Source organism: Eumetopias jubatus, unplaced genomic scaffold (genome assembly GCF_037043125.1).
Source record: "Eumetopias jubatus isolate StellerSeaLion01/CBP00866 unplaced genomic scaffold, mEumJub1_p1.0 scaffold_5, whole genome shotgun sequence".
NCBI classification, from domain to species: domain Eukaryota; kingdom Metazoa; phylum Chordata; class Mammalia; order Carnivora; family Otariidae; genus Eumetopias; species Eumetopias jubatus.
Genome location: NW_028274811.1, coordinates 59,316,710 through 59,336,795, shown reverse-complemented (window position 1 = coordinate 59,336,795; position 20,086 = coordinate 59,316,710). Strand labels below are relative to the sequence as shown.

At 40.9% G+C, this 20,086-nt stretch overlaps 1 protein-coding gene across 9 annotated transcripts in view; it reads left to right on the top strand.

Annotated features, from left to right (window-relative positions):
- LHFPL2 (LHFPL tetraspan subfamily member 2) overlaps positions 1-20,086 on the top strand; it is a 154,354-nt gene that overhangs the window by 60,578 nt on the left and 73,690 nt on the right. For 5 of the 9 annotated variants that reach the window (XM_028114448.2, XM_088023363.1, XM_028114445.2 and 2 more), the window contains one exon: positions 13,622-13,679. The gene's annotated coding sequence lies outside the window, so the exon portion shown is untranslated. Of the gene's footprint in view, positions 1-345; positions 532-954; positions 1,035-13,621; positions 13,680-20,086 lie in introns of all 9 variants that reach the window. The other 4 variants (XM_088023360.1, XM_088023358.1, XM_088023359.1 and 1 more) reach the window with 3 other exon arrangements.

Here is a 20,086-nt window from a genome sequence, read left to right as displayed (position 1 = left end):
ACTTTTGTACTGGGTTTGAGTTCATCTTCACTATTATAGCAACTGTACTTTCTCAGAAGGACCTGCTTGAAGCAAAGCTCTGTGTGAATCAGCATTCTTCCTGCTACTGGATTGTAGCTTCTAGGCAGCAGAGAGCTGGACTTGGTGTCTCTGAGCCCCCAGGGCTTGTGTGTGTGGTTGATGGGTCGTGCGGTAGTGTTGTCTTATTCCAGGACAGGTAGTTAGGAGCAGGTTTAGGAATGGTTTCAGAAGCCTTGTACCTAAATGATTTCTGGAAGATATTTCTCAGAGAAAATTGGCAGTAAAGTGAAGCCATTGATCTCACCCCTTGATTTCTTGGTACAGGAAAGTACCTGGAAAGGAGGAGGAGGAAGACCCTGAAATGCGTATGACGTGGCTCTGTATGTACGTGTGACAGCCAAAGCCATTCCTAAACGGGGAATTGTGACCGTTTGAAATGGACTTGCCAAGCCTCCCTGCCGGGAACCTTCCTTCTTGCAAGAAAAGGAAATTATCAACTAAACCCTGATTGTAGGTGCCCAATTCCTATATTCCTCAGATGCAGTCTGCTAGAGAGAGCCTGCACTCAGCTTCATTTGGACTCTTTAATTGGCAGAAAATGGTTCTAACGCCTCCTTCCTCCTACCACTTAGGTCATAGTTTTTTGTTTTGTTTTATTTTCTGCTCTCTCATTGCTTTTGAGAAACCCATAACATTCCTTTTATTCTTCCAGTGATTGGCATCTTGTTTTTGTCACAAAGATAGTATGCTGGTATTTTCTGTCTTTACACTGATCTTCTAAAAAGGTGAAGTGTGGAGGCCCATGCCAGAGAAGGGGGCATAATTAACCTCTGTGATGTTGTCCAAGTTTCTTGAGAAACTATTAGAACTCTATTATCTTGGTGTTTGCCAGTTGAGGTAAAACCAACATCTGTATGTGTCTTTCTTTCCCAGAGGGCATGACAAGAAAAGAGAAAGAGAAGAGTTCAAGGAATTAAAAACAGAGTCTTCTTCAGGATAACATTTGGGGTCAGGTAAACATCTCTTTCGAATTTCATTGAAAAATTCCAGGAGGCCAAGGGCAAAATCTCCAGAAGACTTGTTTCATGGAGTGTAGTTCAGTGGAAAGTTCATCTTTAAAAAAAAAAAAATGTAGAAAACCTGAGTATGATATTGCTTAGGGGACTCTTAGAAAAACAGAGAAGGAAAAGGAAACCAAAAAACACAACTTCTTCTCATTTGGAAAGTGTGGAAGGCCTGGGAAAGATTTTCCCCAGTGACTAGGAAATACTTCTTTGTTGCACGTGAGCTCCTTTCCTTCCAGGAGCTGTAGAGTCGTTTCTTTTTTTTTTTTTTCTTTTAAGTTTTTGCTTTAATTCCGGTTAGTTAACATACAGTGCTCTGTTAGTTTCATGTGTAGAATACCACTATTCAACAGTTCCCACACTGTAGAGTCATTTCTTAAATCTGTGACTCTTGAGTTGTGAATGTGGACGTCGGTGATGCACGCAGACTCGCCAGGGCGGGACAGAGCAGTGTGACCGTCTTTTGTAAGCCGGCGACATGTCAGCCTGTACTGTAGCCTATAGCCTCTTTCTTGGTGGTTCACTTGTGTGGTTGCATTTACCAGTTTCGGGGTTCAAATAACGTCTTTCACAAGATTTAAGCTCTTGTTTAACTTTTCTTTAAAAAGTTGAGAGAAACTGTCCCCTTTGACTCTGAAGGAAATTAAACTACAAGTAAGGCTACCAGTGGAGATTGTGGAATTTCTGTCCTGGAGATCTTCAAAAGTAGAACATAAAAATTAGGTCACTTAAGTAAGTCTGCTTGGAGCCTAACCAAGATGGCCTCCTGCAGTGTTCCAAGTTTATAAAACAACTTGTGTTAATATTCATATATCCGTGGAGCATAAGGAAAATCAGTACTTTGCTACATTCTCTTAGAGCTCCTTAAAAATGTGTTGAGCTCCCTGTGCCTAGAAATGGCTGTGTCTCTCATTTGCATTGGATGCTAATGTTGCTTGTGGAAATTTAGGAGTGGTGGGAGGGAGGAAGTAAGAGGGGTTGTCTGTTTGGAGAGTGACATTCGATCCTTTCAGAGGGTGGCACTGAGAGGATACTTGGCTTAAGCAGAGCTGACTTGACTGAGCATATTAACAAAGTCCCCAAAGAACTGTATTTAGCGTGAGGACACTTCCTGTAAAGAACTATTGCATTACTAAATGATTAGTTTGCTGGCTTTAAATGGTCTATAAAATGCAAAGAGGTTGTTTGGTTCATTGTCATTGGAAGCTATTATATTAACTGTAAAAAGTTAAGAAGGTTGTCTAAAGCAAGATTTTTAAATCATCTGGATCCAGTATGAGTCTAGAATGACAAAAATTAAAAAGTCAAAGAAAAGATTCTTTGTGGAATGCCAAACCACAGTGAACATAGTTCTTGGTGACTTGCTGGATTCCCAGTACCCCCAGGGCTTTCCCCTCCTGCAGATTGTATCCAGCTCTGGCCTACCACATGGTGACAAATCAGTTTCCCTCCTGCCTACTGACCTTAAAGAGACATAGTTCACGGGCTTATGAACACCTGTAAGAAGGACTTGATTTTTTAGGAATGGAGAAATTGAAAGCGTTAAAGGTGCTCAACAGACAGGAAAGCAAAATGTGAAATTGGGAGCCTTGCTTCCCACCCCCACCCCCACCCCCCTCCGCAAAGGCAATTTATGAAACATTTTTTTCCATTCTTTTTTTTTAAGTAAAAATTTATCTTAGGAATTTAAAATAGGAGGTTAATGCCCTCTGTGACTTTATTTCTTGAAATTGTCCAGTCAATGCAATATGGATTTGAGACTTTGCCAAGGACCTAGACACTAAAATATATTATCTTCCTTTTGTTTTTCTTCTTTGTCTTTTTTTGTTTGTTTTATTTTCCTGGGCAGGCAAAAATAAAGGAGAGAACTCCAAGCTGTAACATTTGGTTTTAGTACTGTTTTCTTTGCTCATTCCTTTTAAGAAAGGACACATTCATTAAAGTAAGACCCTATGTTTTTAGTTCTTTCTCTCTTTTAACTTTCCTTTTATTTGAAGTTAGTTCTGCCATGTGGTGGTTTTCAAGATGTTTGTGTATTTACACTGAAAACCTTTCTTTCAAATAAAATCTTATTTTTAACCCTAATATATGAAACAGATAAACCGTAGCTGTTCTGGGGAGTTGCCCCCCAGCCGCCTCCTGCTCTGTGGTTTCTGAGGCACATCTGAGCACTGGGGGCCCCTGAAGGTTCTTCATCCCCTGACATGAACACAGGATTAGGAGGGAGGGCCTTGTTTGCTGCTCCCAGGCTGCCACCAATACTTTTTTGTCACTTGCTGTTTTTGGACCCGTTTTGTTGAAATGATGACGTTGTGCTAGGTCATCTCTGACGTCCTTCCTGCCCTAAGCAGTTCTGAGTTGGACACACAGAGCGCTGAGGTGGTGGAATTTGGGTGACTGAGGAATAGGCACAGCGCATGCAGAAGGCCTGGCTAAAGGGAGAATCGTCCTGTTCTAGTGTGAGTGGTCTTCAGTTCAGGCAGGTGAGGGCTTGGGAGCCGAAGCTGATGCATCAGCAGAATCGTCTCAGGAAAATGTTTTTCAGAGATTTCAGGGAGGCATCTGTAACCCTCTAACACAGCAGAATCTTGTGGAGAAAGGGATTTAAACAAGTTATGGGTTCTTGTTTACCATTGATTGTAGTTGACTTTGTTGGTAAGTGGTTAGCTGTTAATAAATAAAACAGTTTTTCCTCACTAGAGAAAATTATGTCCTATCACTTGTGTGTGTGTTTGTGTGTATGTGTGTTAGTTTGGGAATGCATCTGAGGCACAGTTCAGGAATCTGCAGCCAGTTAACACATTTGCTTAGAGAATGGGGATGGTGAGGCCAAGGTCAGGGTTCAGTTGCTCTGTGGTCCAGTTAGCTGGGCGGGACTGTGCGGCCAGACTGTACTTTTAACCCCGACCAGCTGCCTCTCACATGTATGCCACGGGTCCCAGGGAGGGTTAGAGAGTGTGGAAGGATGTCCAGACTCCGCTTTACCTCCTGGGATCTCTTAGGGCCTTTGTCCTGGTAGTAGAGGGCTTGGCGTTCATCTTCGTGGATGGAGGGCACCCTGCTTGCATGTTTAACAGCCTAAAAGGAGAGTCTGAAATATTCCCCGTGAGCCAGAGTCTCAGTGCCTGCTGTTTGTGGGTTTCTCTGGTCTGAAGACAAAACTTTCTATACTAAGTTAGACTGAGATTGCTTAAATAGTGCTCCATGGTGCTCAACATGAACATACCATCCTCCTTTTCAGGAACTGGGAGAAGGGCCAGCATTAGGAGAGATATTGCCTCTAACTCCTTAAGACCGTTGTTCGTTGTCTCTGCTTGTTCTCATTTCTTCATTTAAACATCGTTTTGTAATTAAAATTGGAAACACTTCATTTGCATCTGTACAAGAACAGGAATGTTATGGAAGTTGTTTGGAAAAAAAATATTATTCCCATGCACACCATTCCCCTAGAGAATGGTTCTATATCATTAGGTTTTTACTATTAATGCAACAAGGAACATTTTCTCTTATTTCTTAGCATAAACACAGCAATGTATGAAGCTTCCGTACGATTTCATCTTTGCCCAGGGAAGCAATTAAATTTAGTTATAATTTGTTTTCTTTGAAAAATAGGAAAGACAAGTAGGCTGAAGTAAAGTATCTCAAACATTTTTTGGTGAGAAAAGTATTCATTTTTATTAAGCAGAATTCAGACATTACAGAATTATAAAACCTTTGCACCTCCTAATCACCGCAGCAGCCAACCCCCACAGTGATCACCCTTAAGATACTTGTAAGCCAATTGTGAAAATGGGTATAAAAACCAGAATTTTAAAACTTTTGTTGATTTTTATCCCCAGAATTAATTTTTACCAGGTCAGTGGCTTTCAAAATGTTTGTTCTTAACAATGAGTACTTTCTTCAAACAAAATTTTCAGTAGAATTCTAATATAGGAAAAAAAAAAGATAAAAGCAGAGACACTCTAGTTGTAGCTGGGGAAGAATTCTGCTCACTTCCTTCTCTGCCCTGACCAGTGAGACCACAGGGCACTTCTCCCCAAAGACCCAGCAGCACTTCCAGCAGGCAGTTGCTGTAAGCCGTACAGCAGTTAACCCAGTTGCTTTAGTGCTTGATTGGTGTTGGACTTCTACCTCTTTGACTAACTCTTCTAAATGGGGCACTCATGGTGACGTTTGTTTTCCCGTCATTGACTTGGGATGCTTATTTTTAGTTAAGCAGTAGTTCGTCACTAATGACGAACTTAAAAGCAAACCACCTGAGCCAACCTGTGATTTTTTTTTTCTTTCTTGAAATTGGACCTTTACATTTAACTCATCCTTTGAGTTTAGCTCAAATGCCACATTTGTCATTACTTTTTTAGTCTGTGGCAGCAAGTTTTTCTCCTCGTGGATTTAGGTTTAAATCTGTAGCTACAGCGCTTGGACCATGATAAACATTCATGTCCATGGACCTTGTAGGAACGAGTTGTAGCCTTTCATACCCCATTTCTGGTAATTGTGTTCCTGCCTGTTTACTTTCCCCCACTAGATAATAAAAAGGAAGACAGCATTATTTTGCCCTGTAGATAACGCTGGAGAATCTCTTAATCTTTGATCAGACTGGAGTAAGAGTCCTCCGAAAGCAGCCTCGTGTAAACATACAATTCTTGGCATCCATGCTGTGCCCAAATGCTGTGAGGACAAAATGGCACTAAAAATGGTCTATATCAGTCTTGAAAGGTGTTTGCATATCGGCAGTAACTATTTATTGAGCACCTGCTGTGTAATTTGGCTAAGCCTCAAAGAGCTAGACAGGTCAGGTATTTCACATGCGCTCTTTCCTTTAGTACACACCTCCCTGTGAGGTAGATGCTATTATTTATTTACTTATTTTACTATACAGTAGCCAGCTCTTATCTCACTCACTTGATTGCTTTTCTGGGGGTACCTATGGCTTCAAACACCTCCTATATGGTGCGAATTTCCCAAACTATATCACCTGCACCAACCTCCTTTCCTCAGTTCCTCACGTGCCTACTGGAATCTGCCCAACCAGGTACTTCAAGCTTAAAAGCCTCAATGAGCAAATTTTCCTCCAAACCCTCACCTGATCTCCCTTTTTCCCTTGGTTTCCTGTTTTGGTCAAGACATTATCATCTGCCCACACATATATTCACCAACTGATATTCACTGAGAACTCGCTCTGTCTCAAGTGCCACTCCAGGTATTAGGGATCTATACAGCACAGACTAAAACACATTAAAGGTTGTGCCTTAACGGAGCTTATATTCTAGTGGACAAACAACTTACTTTTTTTTTTTTTAAGATTTATTTATTTGTGGGGCACCTGAGTGGCTCAGTTGTTAGGCATGTGCCTTCAGCTCAGGTCATGGTCCCAGGATCCTGGGATTGAGCCCCGCATTGGGCTCCCTGCTCCACGGGAGGCATGCTTCTCCCTCTCCCACTCCCCCTGCTTGTGTTCCCTCTCTTGCTGTATCTTTCCTCTGTCAAATAAATAAATAAAATCCTTAAAAAAAAAAAAGATTTATTTGAGAGAGAGGGAGGCGGGCAGAGGGAGAGTCTTAAGCAGACTTTGCACTGAGTGCGGAACTCGACATGGGGCTCGATCCCACGACCCTGAGATCGTGACCTGAGCTGAAATCAAGAGTCGGATGCTTAACCAACTGAGCCACCCAGGCGCCCCATGTTATGATACAGATTTTTCTTTTCTTTCTTTCTTTCTTTTTTTTTTTTTTTTTACAAATTTCTTGAAAGTTTCCCCTGGCAAGCAGTAAAAGCTTATTCAATTTGTGTTGAAGTGATTTTATTCCTCCGACATGTATTTGGAAGACATCCTCACTCCTCCTGAGATGCCACAGGCCTTCTGAGCTCTCCAAGGGGTAATCGAAGCTCCTCTTCTGGCTCTGTTTCACCAAAATCCTGTTCCTTGCTCACTAATGTCAAGGTTTTAGAAAAGCTCAAAGCCTTTGATGATGTAGACAGAGGCTGAAGATGTAAGTCCCCCTGGAAGAGACAGCAGTGACTGGCGAGCGTTGTGTACGTGATGGCCACCAGACCCCTCACACAGTGGAAGTCCCAGGAAGCACCAGGGCACGGGGCAGAGCACGACTGAGCAGTGCAGGGGAGACAATACTTCTCTTGGGAGCAGCAAATAATGCCTTGTTTGTTTTGGTCTCCCTGGTGCCTGGCAGGGAATAGGTGCCCTACAGATAATTTTTGACTAGGGGAGGATAAAGTAATGGACAGATAAATGCTTTTTGCATTCGCAAGATAATGAAAAGGGAAAATATTTTAGATATGGGAGCCATGCCTCCCAAAGCCAACTGTCTTTCACCACTAGAATCAGCCTTGCTTGGATGCAGGGACTCTCAGAATTCTTTCCTTCATTTTTAGGACATTACAGATCCTTTAAAGAAGACATTTCCAGAGTGAGAGTTAGCCTGTGCTGATGTCGTAACAGCTGTGTCCCCTCAGTGAACTTCACCTGTGTGAAGGTGATGCTATACAAGGATCTTTGGGTCTTTCCACAGGTCAGACGGGCTCATTCTTGGACTTTAAGGGGATTATAACTGATGGCCCCCTTGGGAGCAACATCTCTACTTGCCATCTGTGTGCTCTCACCTGAGTGTGGAGTGTGTCCATATTACCCTCTTTAGAAAGGTTTTTAATGTTTAGTCTTCATTTAGTTCTAGTTTTAATCTTGGCCTCTGTTTTTCAGAAACATTGGCCTGTTACTAAGTTGATGCCCAGATTTGGAATGCAGACTGCTAAGAAGTGTCAGACAGAGAAAGGGCTTGTCAGCGTTTCCGGTGCAAGCTATCTGCATGGCCACCCGCTAGCCTTGCGCGTACTCCGAGCATGCGGCACTCACCTGTCTGCCTATAACGACCTGTGTCTGTCCATCTTAAATGACTTATTCGTGAACACGTGCTTGGGGTATTTGATGAGGTTTGCTCATTACCAGTGCCCAACAATATTCACAACTGTTTCTGTCTTGCAGAATGATCACATAGCTATATTCAAGGTTAAAAAAAAAAAAGGCCAAGAGTATTAAGAGTAGTCGTCATCTGGAGGAGCATTTCGCAGAATTCCCAAAAGAGCTCTTTAATTATATACACTTGCCCCTGTCACCGTCTTCCACCACTTGTGTTCCAAGGATATCATGGAGGTTGGTCCAGACACTGGTATTTTGAAACACACACCCACTTGGGGACTCCCCGTACGTGGACGGGGTAACCACCCCCCCCCCGATGCTCCTTGCATGCCTGCTGACTCATCCTTTGCCTCTGGTACTTTCTCCTGCTGGAATTCCAGCAGTCCTCTTTGCTTGATGATTTTCTCCATTCTGTCAACCCCATATTTCTCTCTTCCCCCTATCCTGCCTTTTCTGACTATCTGTAGGAAATCATCCATTTATTCAGTGACTATTTATAAAATGTCTACTCTGTGCCATGCACTGTGCTAAGTGCAGGAGATAGGTAAGGGAGTTTGGTAGAATTAGTTTTAGTCTGGAGGAGCTTCTGGTCCAGTAGATTTGTAACGAAGTGTTGGGGAAAGGCTAATAGTCATGTGAACGAATGTGGTGTACAAACCTGATTGTTAAAAGGCAGTATAATTGAATCTGACTTATTGATGGCACATGGCTAGGTTATTGTGTTCTCAGATATTTGAAAACTTACCCTTTAACAGCTTCATGTTGATGTGATTTTTGACTCAAGTAGTTTCTCCTTCCTTAAGAGTAAAAGGAAGTTTTTGTGATGAACGTTTGGCTTATAGACTGTGAGATCTCTAGAACCTTGAACTTCAGTCATTCACTGTGTGGCTGAGTGGCAGGATGGACATTGTAGAGGCTCAGGTTCCCAGCATTTCACATGAGTTAATGCAGTCCAGCCTTTGGCAACCTCCCACTCCCTCTGCGTAGAGACAGGTTTGTGAAATTTGACACTTTCTTGTCTTTCCTTAAAAAATCTTGCAAGGTTCAGCAGTCTTCAGTGGCTGACCCATTTCTTTTAAACTCCTGTTGTCAGACCCAAGTGTAAGGTTCTCTTGGACCTGTTGTCAGAATAGAGTCTGTACATTTCACTGACTTAAAAAAAAAAAGAAAGAAAGAAACAAAACCAACCTTTCAGCCTAGTCTTTGAACAATTACTTATGCTTTGGATGTAGAAATGGGACAGTGCTCTTTGTGTCTGTTATACTGCCACCAACTCCCCTTAAAATAGGAACCACGGGGGCGCCTGGGTGGCTCAATCGTTTAAGCGTCTGCCTTCGGCTTAGGTCATGATCCCAGGGTCCTGGGATCGAGCCCCGCATTGGGCTCCCTGCTCAGCGGGAAGCCTGCTTCTTCCTCTCCCTCTCCCTCTCCCCCTCACCCTGCTTCTGTTCCCTCTCTCGCTGTCTCTCTCTGTCTCTGTCAAATAAATAAATAAAATCTTAAAAAAAAAAATAGGAACCACATACAAACATATATCGTATCAGCAGAGCATAGTGAAGTAGGGTTTGGACAACTGTCCCTTTAGTTGACACAAGTAAACAGAACCTAGAGTTGTCTACTAAAAATGTAGAGTACTTTTTAGGTGAAGGTAGAGTGGTTTATAAGAGTAATAGGGCTATTACTATATTTTGCTTTTAGCTCATCTCCTTTGGTTTCATTTTCATGCTTCAAGTCTTTGGGGCCCATCCTTGCCCTCGTCCTTGATGAATAAGTATGATGGCTGAAAAGCCCATGTCTTGGTTGTTGCAAAGATCCAGCATTTACTGATTGATTGTGTGATTTAGCTTGAGTGGTTCACATTCCTAGTCTGTACAATGGGAATAATAAATGATGTCTGCCCAACACCCCCACTCCAACTGCCTTCTGCTCATTGTGTGGGTCAGATGAGAAAATGAATTGTAAAGCATCATTTAATTCATACGGTGCTCTGCTATGGGAACTCACATTCTCACCGAGGATGGGTGTCGTGAACTATCACAGGGTTCATGGAATGAGTCTCTCTGTTATAGGATGGTAATCGAGATTTTACCCTTCTTTGGCTTCTGTGATCATGAGCCAATGCTTCTCAGTCTCCCCACGGCAACCAGGACCTCTGTGTGGCCACTCTGTTGACTGTGACATTCTTTTTTCGGTTGACCTGGAATTTCTCCTTATAACTTCCAAAACAAGTTACACTTCTTGGTTCTAATTTTACAGAGTTGACGGGAAACAATTCAAATCAGCACATTTCAAGTCATAGAAGTTTCTAACTGAGAAAGGGGTCTTACAACTCAGCTTCCTGTTTTTGGCAATCCAATTCAATACCTAAGAGCTGGTGCCTGTCACGTGGGTGCTGTGCTTGGCGCTAAAGGCAGCTATTGTTCCCCCCCCCCAGCCCCCATCTCCGGAAGTGGAACAGAAGGGCATGCAACTCAAATGGAGATGAATGGGAAGTACAAACTTTTAACTCCTTAATGTGCAAAAATAACAGCGGTTTTGATTTCATTTAGGCTACTTGCTGAATAAGTGCCTGCATTTATTTATTAGGTTGTAACTCATTTAAGTGGCCAAGGAGACTACTGGTCTATAAAAATGAAGATGAAAGAAGGATAAATAATAAAGTCATCTATTTCTGATTTTTATAAGCTCCTCTGTATTTGTTAACCAGTTAAGTGAAAAACGTAATTGCACATGGAGGAAGGGAAACTCGTGAAATGGCAGCAATGATGATACCTCAGTGGGCACTGGGCTAGATATTCTTAGAGTCGCCACAGCCCCTGGGAGGACCCTGAAGTGTCTTCTCAGAGATTAAAGGCAGGATACACTCTCTTCAGTGAGTTACATGTTAATTAACAGAATTTAAAACAAAAACAAGCAAATTCAACAAAACCCAGGCCCGACTCTAGAGTTGGATGCCCTGGGTTCTCTTCTTGCCCGAGTTGCTGATGGGCAGTGTGATTCACGGGGCAGTCTGTTCTCCTCAGATTTTCATTCTCCCTCAGATTCAAAATGGGGCTAAGTTTTTTTTTTTACCTGCCTCTGTTAATATAGTTGTTTAGGATTAAATGTGGTCATGTATATGGACTTGAATCTTCACTTCTTACAAGCCATGTAACTTTGAAAGACTCCTCTATGCCTGCTTCTTCATCTCTAAAGTGGGATAATATTAGTACCTACTTCAGCGTTTTTGTGAGAAGTGAGTGAATTCCCATCAAGTACATAGATCAGTGCCTGACAGTTAATGCCTAATAGAGTCATTATTTTTTGTGAACCTTTGAGGGATCTATGACTTAGTATACTTTTAGTTTACTGAATGTTTAAAATGACTTTTTTAATAAATAAAAATAACTGTAATGCCCTATTGTCATGTTTTATCTTTCTGATCATTTTGGTAGTTTCACAAGATAGGACTTTGTTGTCAGTAATCATGATACTGAAAACTTAGTCCCAAACGTCTTTTTTCTTCAGAACTTCAGACCAAATATATTTATTCTAGGAAGTGCCTTTTACTGGCAGCGCGAGTTTGGAAAACTTTAGGTGGGAATCAGGATATGACCCTGCCTTCTCTGTTACTGTTAGAGGTTGGAGATCTTTCTTAACTGTCCAGAGCTTTGCTTGTGTTGTATGTGACAAAAAATTTTTAAAATGTTATCTTTGATTTTGAACTATGCTTGAAGTCAGTGTTTTTGTTACCCATTCGGCTTTGAGAGGTAATGAAATGTTGATCAAGAGCTCCACCACAACAGACCCATTTATAATAATCCTAGTGGTTTATTTCACAGAAGCAGTTTTCAGATAAAAATACCGATCATGACTTCCTGTGACTTTCCCTAAAGGGGTAAAATTAAATTGTGGGAAATGCTTGGAATTTAACTAGTAATTAACTTATAAAGAACTGTTTAAAAAAATCATAACTCCCCTAAGCTATTATAATAAAGAACCTTATGAATTCAGAATTCTTTTGTGTATTTATTTTTTATAAAGTGAAACCCAATGACTATTGTTCAGTATCTTCAAGTTTGTTATTGAACTAAAATGATGTCTTTAGATAGAGGAGCCTTTAAGCCCCACACTGGCTTTTCAACCTCAGGTCCAGTTTAGATTAACACTGATACTGCTGCTGTTAAACTAGTTATTTGGATATAAGTATGGATATTTGTGGCCCAATATTACAGACTTTCATTATCAAAATTTGATGATGGGATATTTGAAAGTTTGTTAATAGAAAATGGGCACATAGACTTTTCCTGTTTTTCTGCTTACCAATAGAATTGAAGCTGTCAAATATTTTGTTTCATCTGTCTTACCTGAAGTTAAAAACACCTCTTCACTCCTAGTTGTGTGTTTTATTTCTTGAACTCTAAACCCCTTATTTCTTTCTACATTTTTACTTATATGCAATGTTAAATTACATTCCTAAATAGCATGATTAGGCTAACCATTTTGAAATGAAGAAACTACTTTTTTAAACATACAAAAAGCACAAGTTAATTTTATCTGCTAGTTGGTTTGTTTTCCAGAGCTTTTGTGTTAAGGAATGTCAGGTTTCTATTTGGAGAAGTAATGAGTAGACTAGCAGGTGTAGAGTAGAAGGTGTTTGCAGGGGGCCACATGACAGGATGAAAGGATTGCTGTTTGGAAACCCTGGGTCTCTGTGATGCTGGGGAAGTTTCTCTTCTTCTTTCAACATTAGTTTCCTCAACAGTCAAAGGACATACTGTCTATCTGGAAAGGTTATAATCTGATGCCACGTTGTGCTGATATGTAATATATTCCCACCAAATAGTAACTGTGATATTTTGTATTAGAAATTTGTTCCATTTATGTTTAATATTTCAAAGCAGTGAATGAATGGACATTTTGGGATTCTTTGTTTTGTGAACATATTAATAGGCTTATAATTTTCTAAGATTACCAGAAGACTTTGAGAACACCAAAAGGAGTGCTTGATTTCTGAGTAAACTAATCATTAGATAAATTCTTAGTTCTTGATTCCTTTGTTTACTATGTTAGAGTTGTAACAGCCACTTTTCCCTTTCTCCATTCTTGGACATCCTTGTGAGTTTAGCTTGAAAAAAAGTTAGCAGAGTTACTGGAAAGGACATAGAGTACTGCCAGGATAGTTCCTCATTCACAATTATATATTTCATTCTTAATTTGTTTCAGGAGTATTGGAGCCTTTTAAGACCGTTTATAAAGTGCCCTGAAGGACACAAATTGTGTTTTCAAGTTGGTCTCTTTGTGGGGGAAAGGAAAGGGCTTAATAAGGGGCATGTTCATGGGCTGTACCTTCCCCACTGCTCTCTTACCTTTTCTGGTTCATGGTTGGTTTGGACTCTGTGTTAGTACATCAGTGTTCCCACGAACCCGTGGCTGTCCCCACAAACAGGTGGCTATGTTCTAATGCATGTTGAACTATTTGCTGCCTGGAGGCCAATATTTGAAACATTACATATTTTAATGAGACATAAAACTGTATGCTAAGTCTTCTTTATGTTTAAAAGAAAAAAAGCCTTCGATTTTTTTTTTTAATCTTAAGTTTTTTTTCAATTTGTTTCTCCAGGTGGCATTTTTTTGAAGTTGTTCATTGACACTTCCCAGCATTCCTGCAGATAAAATAGGTAAGTAGTCAAAGTCAGATACCCTTATTATAACAATTCTTTGGATACACTTTCCAGGTGGGTAGCAAATTACTTCTTGAAAGAGGTACAGTGTTTCAAACTTTTGAATCTTGAACGGTAACACTAGGTTTTTTGTTTTTTGTTTTGTTTTGGTTAGAAATAACCTCTTGGATGAGCGTACCCAAATGTTGTAAAAGACCCTTGTTAAAGGTTCTGTGACCATTCATAAGCAAATTTCCAAGCTCTTTATAATGGGCATAGCTGACTCTAAGTTGTTTTTCTTTTTGAGCTCTCTGTGGACCATTTCACCATTTGTTACCATTTCTCTGTGAAAGGGGAAGTAGAGATGGCCAATTCAAATTACCCAGTTTTATTACTTGATGACAGCTCGGGTAAAGGAATTGCCTAAATAAAAGTTGAAAACAGTTGACTAATAGGTGATGTATGATTGAGTCTATAGATTCTGATTTATAAAGGTCACTTTTGGAAAATGTTAGTAACAATAATAGGGGTTGAGTAATCTCCTACAGTATGCATTAAGGAAGATCAATTGAATAATTGTTTTAAAAGACTTTGATCCATCTCTGATTCTAAAAAAGCAGACAGTATTCAACCCGTCCCCCAGGGGCCTAGTAATGAACTTGAGGGTACAGCTCAGGCCAAGAGAGCCAGTATGTGGTTTGGATATGGGACCCACTGACACCCTCTCCCGGAGGCTCTACCATATACAGTGAATTCACAGAATATTTTCACCGACACCATCTCAACTGTGGAACGGTGATCTTTTTAGCTTACAGATTCTGGGGAAGGCAAAATTGCCCTTATATCATGAATTGAACTATTGACTTCTGAAATGTTATTAAAATGTTCTAACAACTACTACTACTTGGGTTAGATTAGGAAGCTTGGGTTCTTCTTCTTTTTTTTTTAATGGGAACTGTAAACACTTGTGAGTTAGGAAATTATTTGAGCAAAGTTCCTTCTCATGGGAAAGCCAGGGCTCACCCAAGATGGGTGGGTGTCTTGTGAAGGTTAATCATTGGCACCTTATCAAACTGATAATCTTGAAATATCTGTTCCATTATTTATTTACTTAGATTTATTTATTTAGATGAAAGTGATTTTCTATTAATGAAGACTATGAATAAAAAATATATATCTTTTCTGTATGTTGAAAATAAGGGATTTATTACATGTGATTTTCTGACTCAGGTGTTCATAAGTCTGTTTAAAATTTGGTTAATATCACAGTCTGCCAGGCATTGTTCAGGTCCAGACTTTCAGATGCCTGTCAGCCAGGTGACGTTGGGGTTGGTAGTGAGGCCTGTTTTCACTCCTACAGATATACAAGGGAAAATATTCTCAACAGAGACAGATCTGTGCTGGTGAGGAATGTGTTTATTTCAACTCCCAGGCACTCTGTTTGAGGGGAAACAGGTCCATTTGCCATTTTGTCCATTATGTAAGGAGTCGCATGTGAACGCCCGAGTTAAGTGGCTCCGTATTTCCCATGGATTCCAATGATGATTTAGTCCCCCAGTGTGGGTTGTCACCCTGGATCTCTGCCAGGCTGGCCTGTTAAATCAGCTCTGGGGAGAAGCCAGTGCCTCCAGGAGTCATGTTCATCCTTGAAATCCCCCTCTCTGAAGATTTAGCCAGATAAAACTCACCTTCTATCTATCTATCTTCTCTTTTTTTAATTGTGAGTTCATCCCATACAAATACAATAAAACTTGACCAAGTCAGACACAGGAGTGGCCTTTCTGAAATAACAGCATGTGAATTATGAAGAAATCTGACTACTCACATCATATCAACTTGTTGAAAGGTTTCTCTTGAACGAGGAGTCACTGCAGTCTGAGGAGAGCCTGTCCTCAGGAGGTCCAAGGCTGGGAGTCCATCTCTGCTGGGCGCAGACCTGGGTTGGGATCCCAGATGTGGTGCCATTTGGCTGTGTGACCTAAGTCATGTTCCTTTACCTGATGGAACTCCCATCTCTTTACGTGTAAAGGAAGGTACCCCTTCCTCCCAGAGTGCTTTGGAGGATTCAGCGAGGTAAAGATAGCATGTGTGTGGTGTATTAGCAGCAACAAGTACCTCCTATGTGTCAGGGACCTTGGAAGAAGCACTGGATGTGGGATGGAGGAACGGCCTTGCCAGGTACCTCCTCTGCCTCACTGGTAGAGTGGTAAGGTAGTACCTGCTCTCTCCTGCCCTGCCTACTCTGTGCGAATTGTGAGAAATCTTCGAAAAGCATGACTTTAGGGTGTGGATGTGAGAAATCTTTGAGAAGCGTGAATTTAGGGTGTGTAGTTGGTATTAGGGGGCTTCTCTTGAGCAGGCTTTTAAAAAAAATCTAGTCAGACTTTCTGGGCTTGAGTCCCAGCTCTACACCTTATAATTAGGTGTATGACCTTGAACAAGTTATTAACACCCTCTCTGGCTCTCACCTGTCTCACACAGGATTGCTGCGAGATTAAATGATGTATTGTGTGTAGAGTGAGGCATATGGAACTAGCACCTATTGAATCTCAATAAATATGCTCATAAATTTGCCAGGACACAAGAAGGGGGGCAGAGAATCTGACTTGAAAAAATATCCATAGTTTTAAAATCTCTTCAGATTGAATTTTGGCTTATTGAGCTGCCTTTTATGAGATGTTATATTATTTAGATCAGGAAGGATCATCTTTTTCCTGAATAAATCGAGAGTGACCTTATACTCCAAAGTGGGACTCCCTCATCAGAAGGGTGAAGCATTGGGAGTTAGAGTTCTTTGGTTTTCTATTCACGAGTAAATGAATCTTTCCCCATCTGGGGGAATTTTTGCTAGAAATAACCAGATGAGCGAAATGAGAGCTCTAGATTTGCACTGTCCATTCTGGTAGCCCCTCTCCCCGTGTGGCTGTTGAGCACTTGAATCATGGCTAGTTGTGACGGAAGCACTGAATTTTTAGTTCATTGAAAACTTAGAATTGATAGTTAATTCAGTTATTGGAAAACTTTTATGCATGTTTGAGGCAACTTGGGCATGCAGATCTATTTTTTCAACTGTACATTTTATGTGGTTTAATCAGGTCAAGTATTTCTGATGAAAACTTAGTACCTGAATTGAGATGTGCATTATGTGCAAAGAACACAGCAGATTTTGAAGTGTTAGTGTTAGGAAAAAAGGATGTAAAATATTTTTAATACGTTTTATGTTGATTATATGTTGAAATGATAATATTTGGGATATATAGAGTTAAACATATTATTAAAATTAATTTCTTCTTTTTAAATGTTTCTACTAAAATTTTTAAATGCCATACCTGCTCATATATATAATATTTCCATTGGACATTGATGCTCTAGAAGATCCTTGAAAGATCCTTGAAAGAATGGGATAATTTCTAATTTATTAAGTAAAATACAGTTTTTTTCTAATAGATTGTGAGGGTTATGAAAGTGGTTTTTTCTCTCCTTTTCAAGTATTTGTTCACAGTCTACATATAGAGGAATATTTTTAAATATTCAAAATTGTAAAGAAAAAGAAAAGACACATAGCTGCTGTGTTACCTGGACCTTATGTCATACAGCCTGAGGCTCAGTTTTGATGTCTTTGCTGTAGACCTTTCTCCTCTTCACTTCCTTCTGAAATGTGCCAAGGGAGACACTCACCACTATCCACCAGGATATGAACCCAAACACTACTTTTCAGTTAAATGTTCTGCTTCTTTGATGATTGTTAATTTTGACATTTGACTCAGGTACCATGTTCCCAGGGTCACATTTTGACATGCCCCAGCAGGTCAGTTTAGGAACTGTCATCCAGGAGAAAATGACTTTTAACTACCTACAGTGAATTAGCACTGTCTTCTTACTGTGGTACCAGAAATACAGAGGTACATTCTCAAGGGAATGATTGCTGGCTAGATGCTTAGTTGTCACCAGTATATGTATGAAACATGACAAGAGAATCCAGTTAGAATCATCCATGTCTTTGTTTCTCATTCATGCCCTGGGTTACGCTGAAATGTAGTCTAAGGGGGGCAGGGGGAAGAGTATTTGACTGGGAATCATGCTGGTCTGGGTTTGAATCCTGGCTGGCTCACAGGGTGATGGTGGTGAGCTTTCCTAACCTCTGATTCTGTTCCTGTGTAATTGGTGCCAACAAACACCAGCCACTTTCCTTGTCAACATTCGTCCTTTGTGTGTACTATCTATGAAACTACCTGCCTTCGTGTGATAAACATGGCAAATACATTGCCATCCTCAGACTTTTCCAGGCTGGGTAAATGAATGAGAGAGTTTACTTTCCAATATCGTTCTATTCAGGAATTAAGCAGGATTGAGATGTCTGTATTAAATACAAGCCATTATCACATTTCATGAAGAATCTGTAGCCACCAAAAAGTGGCTTTTCCTTGCCTAGAGTTTATGAAGACAGTGAGGTTTTTAAGTTCCAGGGACAGAGTATAGAATTCATTTCCACCAGTAGCTTGGAAACATTTAATAGGGGAGGGTGTAATAGCCCTCTTCCTTTACTGAGAGTACATTGAATCAAATATATGGTGTCTGGATAGGAAAATGATAAAATAAGGTAAAAATAAGATTGTGGTTTTCAAGATTTTAAAAAAGCAAATCAAAGTAATTGGATATACTAAAGACTTAAAGTGAAAGCAGTTCTTTTTCCGCTTCTGTTACTTGTATGTTGACGGCTTGCCTTTTTTCTGGTAAGTTTTGGCTAGACCTGTGCCATTTGACAGGAGAGTCCTGAGGATTCTTCTCAGCAGGGACAGAATGAAAAGTTGCTTCCCTTGGTAGATTGTGAACTTCTGAGGGCTGGTCTGAGTCTTTTATTATACCCTCAGTGCCCAGTACAGTGTCTGATGCATAGTAGGTGCTCAGTGAATATCGGTTGAAGGAATGGAAGATAAATGTCTGTGGTTAGACTGTAGAGCTAGTTTTATAATGTCCTCTGACGAGAACTCTACTTCAGGCACGTTAGGGGCGGCACAGCTAGTGTCTTGTATGTTACGTGTTTGCTAAATATTGGACAATTGGAGGAGTGAATGTAGGCTAAAGTTTAACTTCCAGTTTATAAGGGAGCTTGGGAGTATGAACCATTTATAATTTGGGAAGCCGCAAAGGTTCTTTTAAGCAGAGAAGTGAGGTTAGCTATTAGGAAGGGAACGTGGCTAGCAGATTGCCCAGAGGCTAGGAAACCAGGTAGGAAGGTGCCACTGGTAAGAAACTATGAGGGTGGAGAGGGAGGCTTCAGAGGGTCAGGTGGGCAGGGCTCAGCTAATGGAATGAAGCACAGCCCCAGGGGTGGGTGCCTGTGTGGTTAGCTTCGGAGGGGAACTGGGGCAGCTCTCCGGGATAGGAAGGGCAGTAGTGCCATAAATAAGCTTCAAGTACGAGGAATAGACGTTAAGAGAATTCTCATGTGCTGGTCTCAGTTCTTCTGAGAAGTAGGAAAAGTCATCTGTTTGGGGGAGGATAGGTGAAGCCAGGGGTTCTTATGCTTCCCCACATGGAAAGGAGCTCTTCTCAGTGCTGATGTGGCGAGAACATCCATCGTCCTGTGAATTCTGGGCCTCTCTAAAGGATTATTCGACAGAGAATTCAGGTCCTCCATCTGATGGAATAAGTCCACGGGGAAGTTCTGGATCTCACATCAGCAAACATATAGTTTTGTTGTGATCAAATGCTCAAGTCTATGGGAAAGGCTATATATAGCTGCTCCGTCAGGTAGACTTGGTTCCAGTTGGTGGTACTCTTGTCATTCCATCTACACAAAGAAATGCCATGATCCTTACATGGAAAGCTCTTTCACCTTAATGATCCACTTTGTAAGCTGCGCCTTGAAAGGAAGGGGATGAACTCTCTTCATCTGAATGAATATACACGGGGATGGCGTAGAGGTGTCTCCCTCACTGTCACTGTAAAATATACACATGCTTTCCCATGAAGCTTGTTGACACAGGTAAGTCATAGCTGTATAGTTTGCTGTGGTTTGACCTCATTTCTCAGGTCAGACCCAGCAATCCCTGCTTATATAGAGCTCTAAAGTTCTGAGATCCTGCCCCCATAATCACCCGATTTGCTCTTTGAAATTTCATCATGACTTCCTAAGAAAAACTGGCTTCTTTTCAATTAAATATTGATTTAATCTACATTCCCTTTTGGATCAATTCAAAAGCCAAAATAAAGTTTTTGTAATCTTTTCCCTTTCTCATGCTCTCATACGAGTGGAAACCACTCTTCATACAGTGGCCCTGTCCTTCAAAACACCAGCATCCCCCGCGCCACAGGCTAGCCACGTACCACGTTTCACAGGGTTAGGTGCCAGGCAGCCTGTAAAGATGGGATTGGCCCCCGTCTCTGTACCTTGTGTTACCAGCCCAGAATAGCCTGTGAAA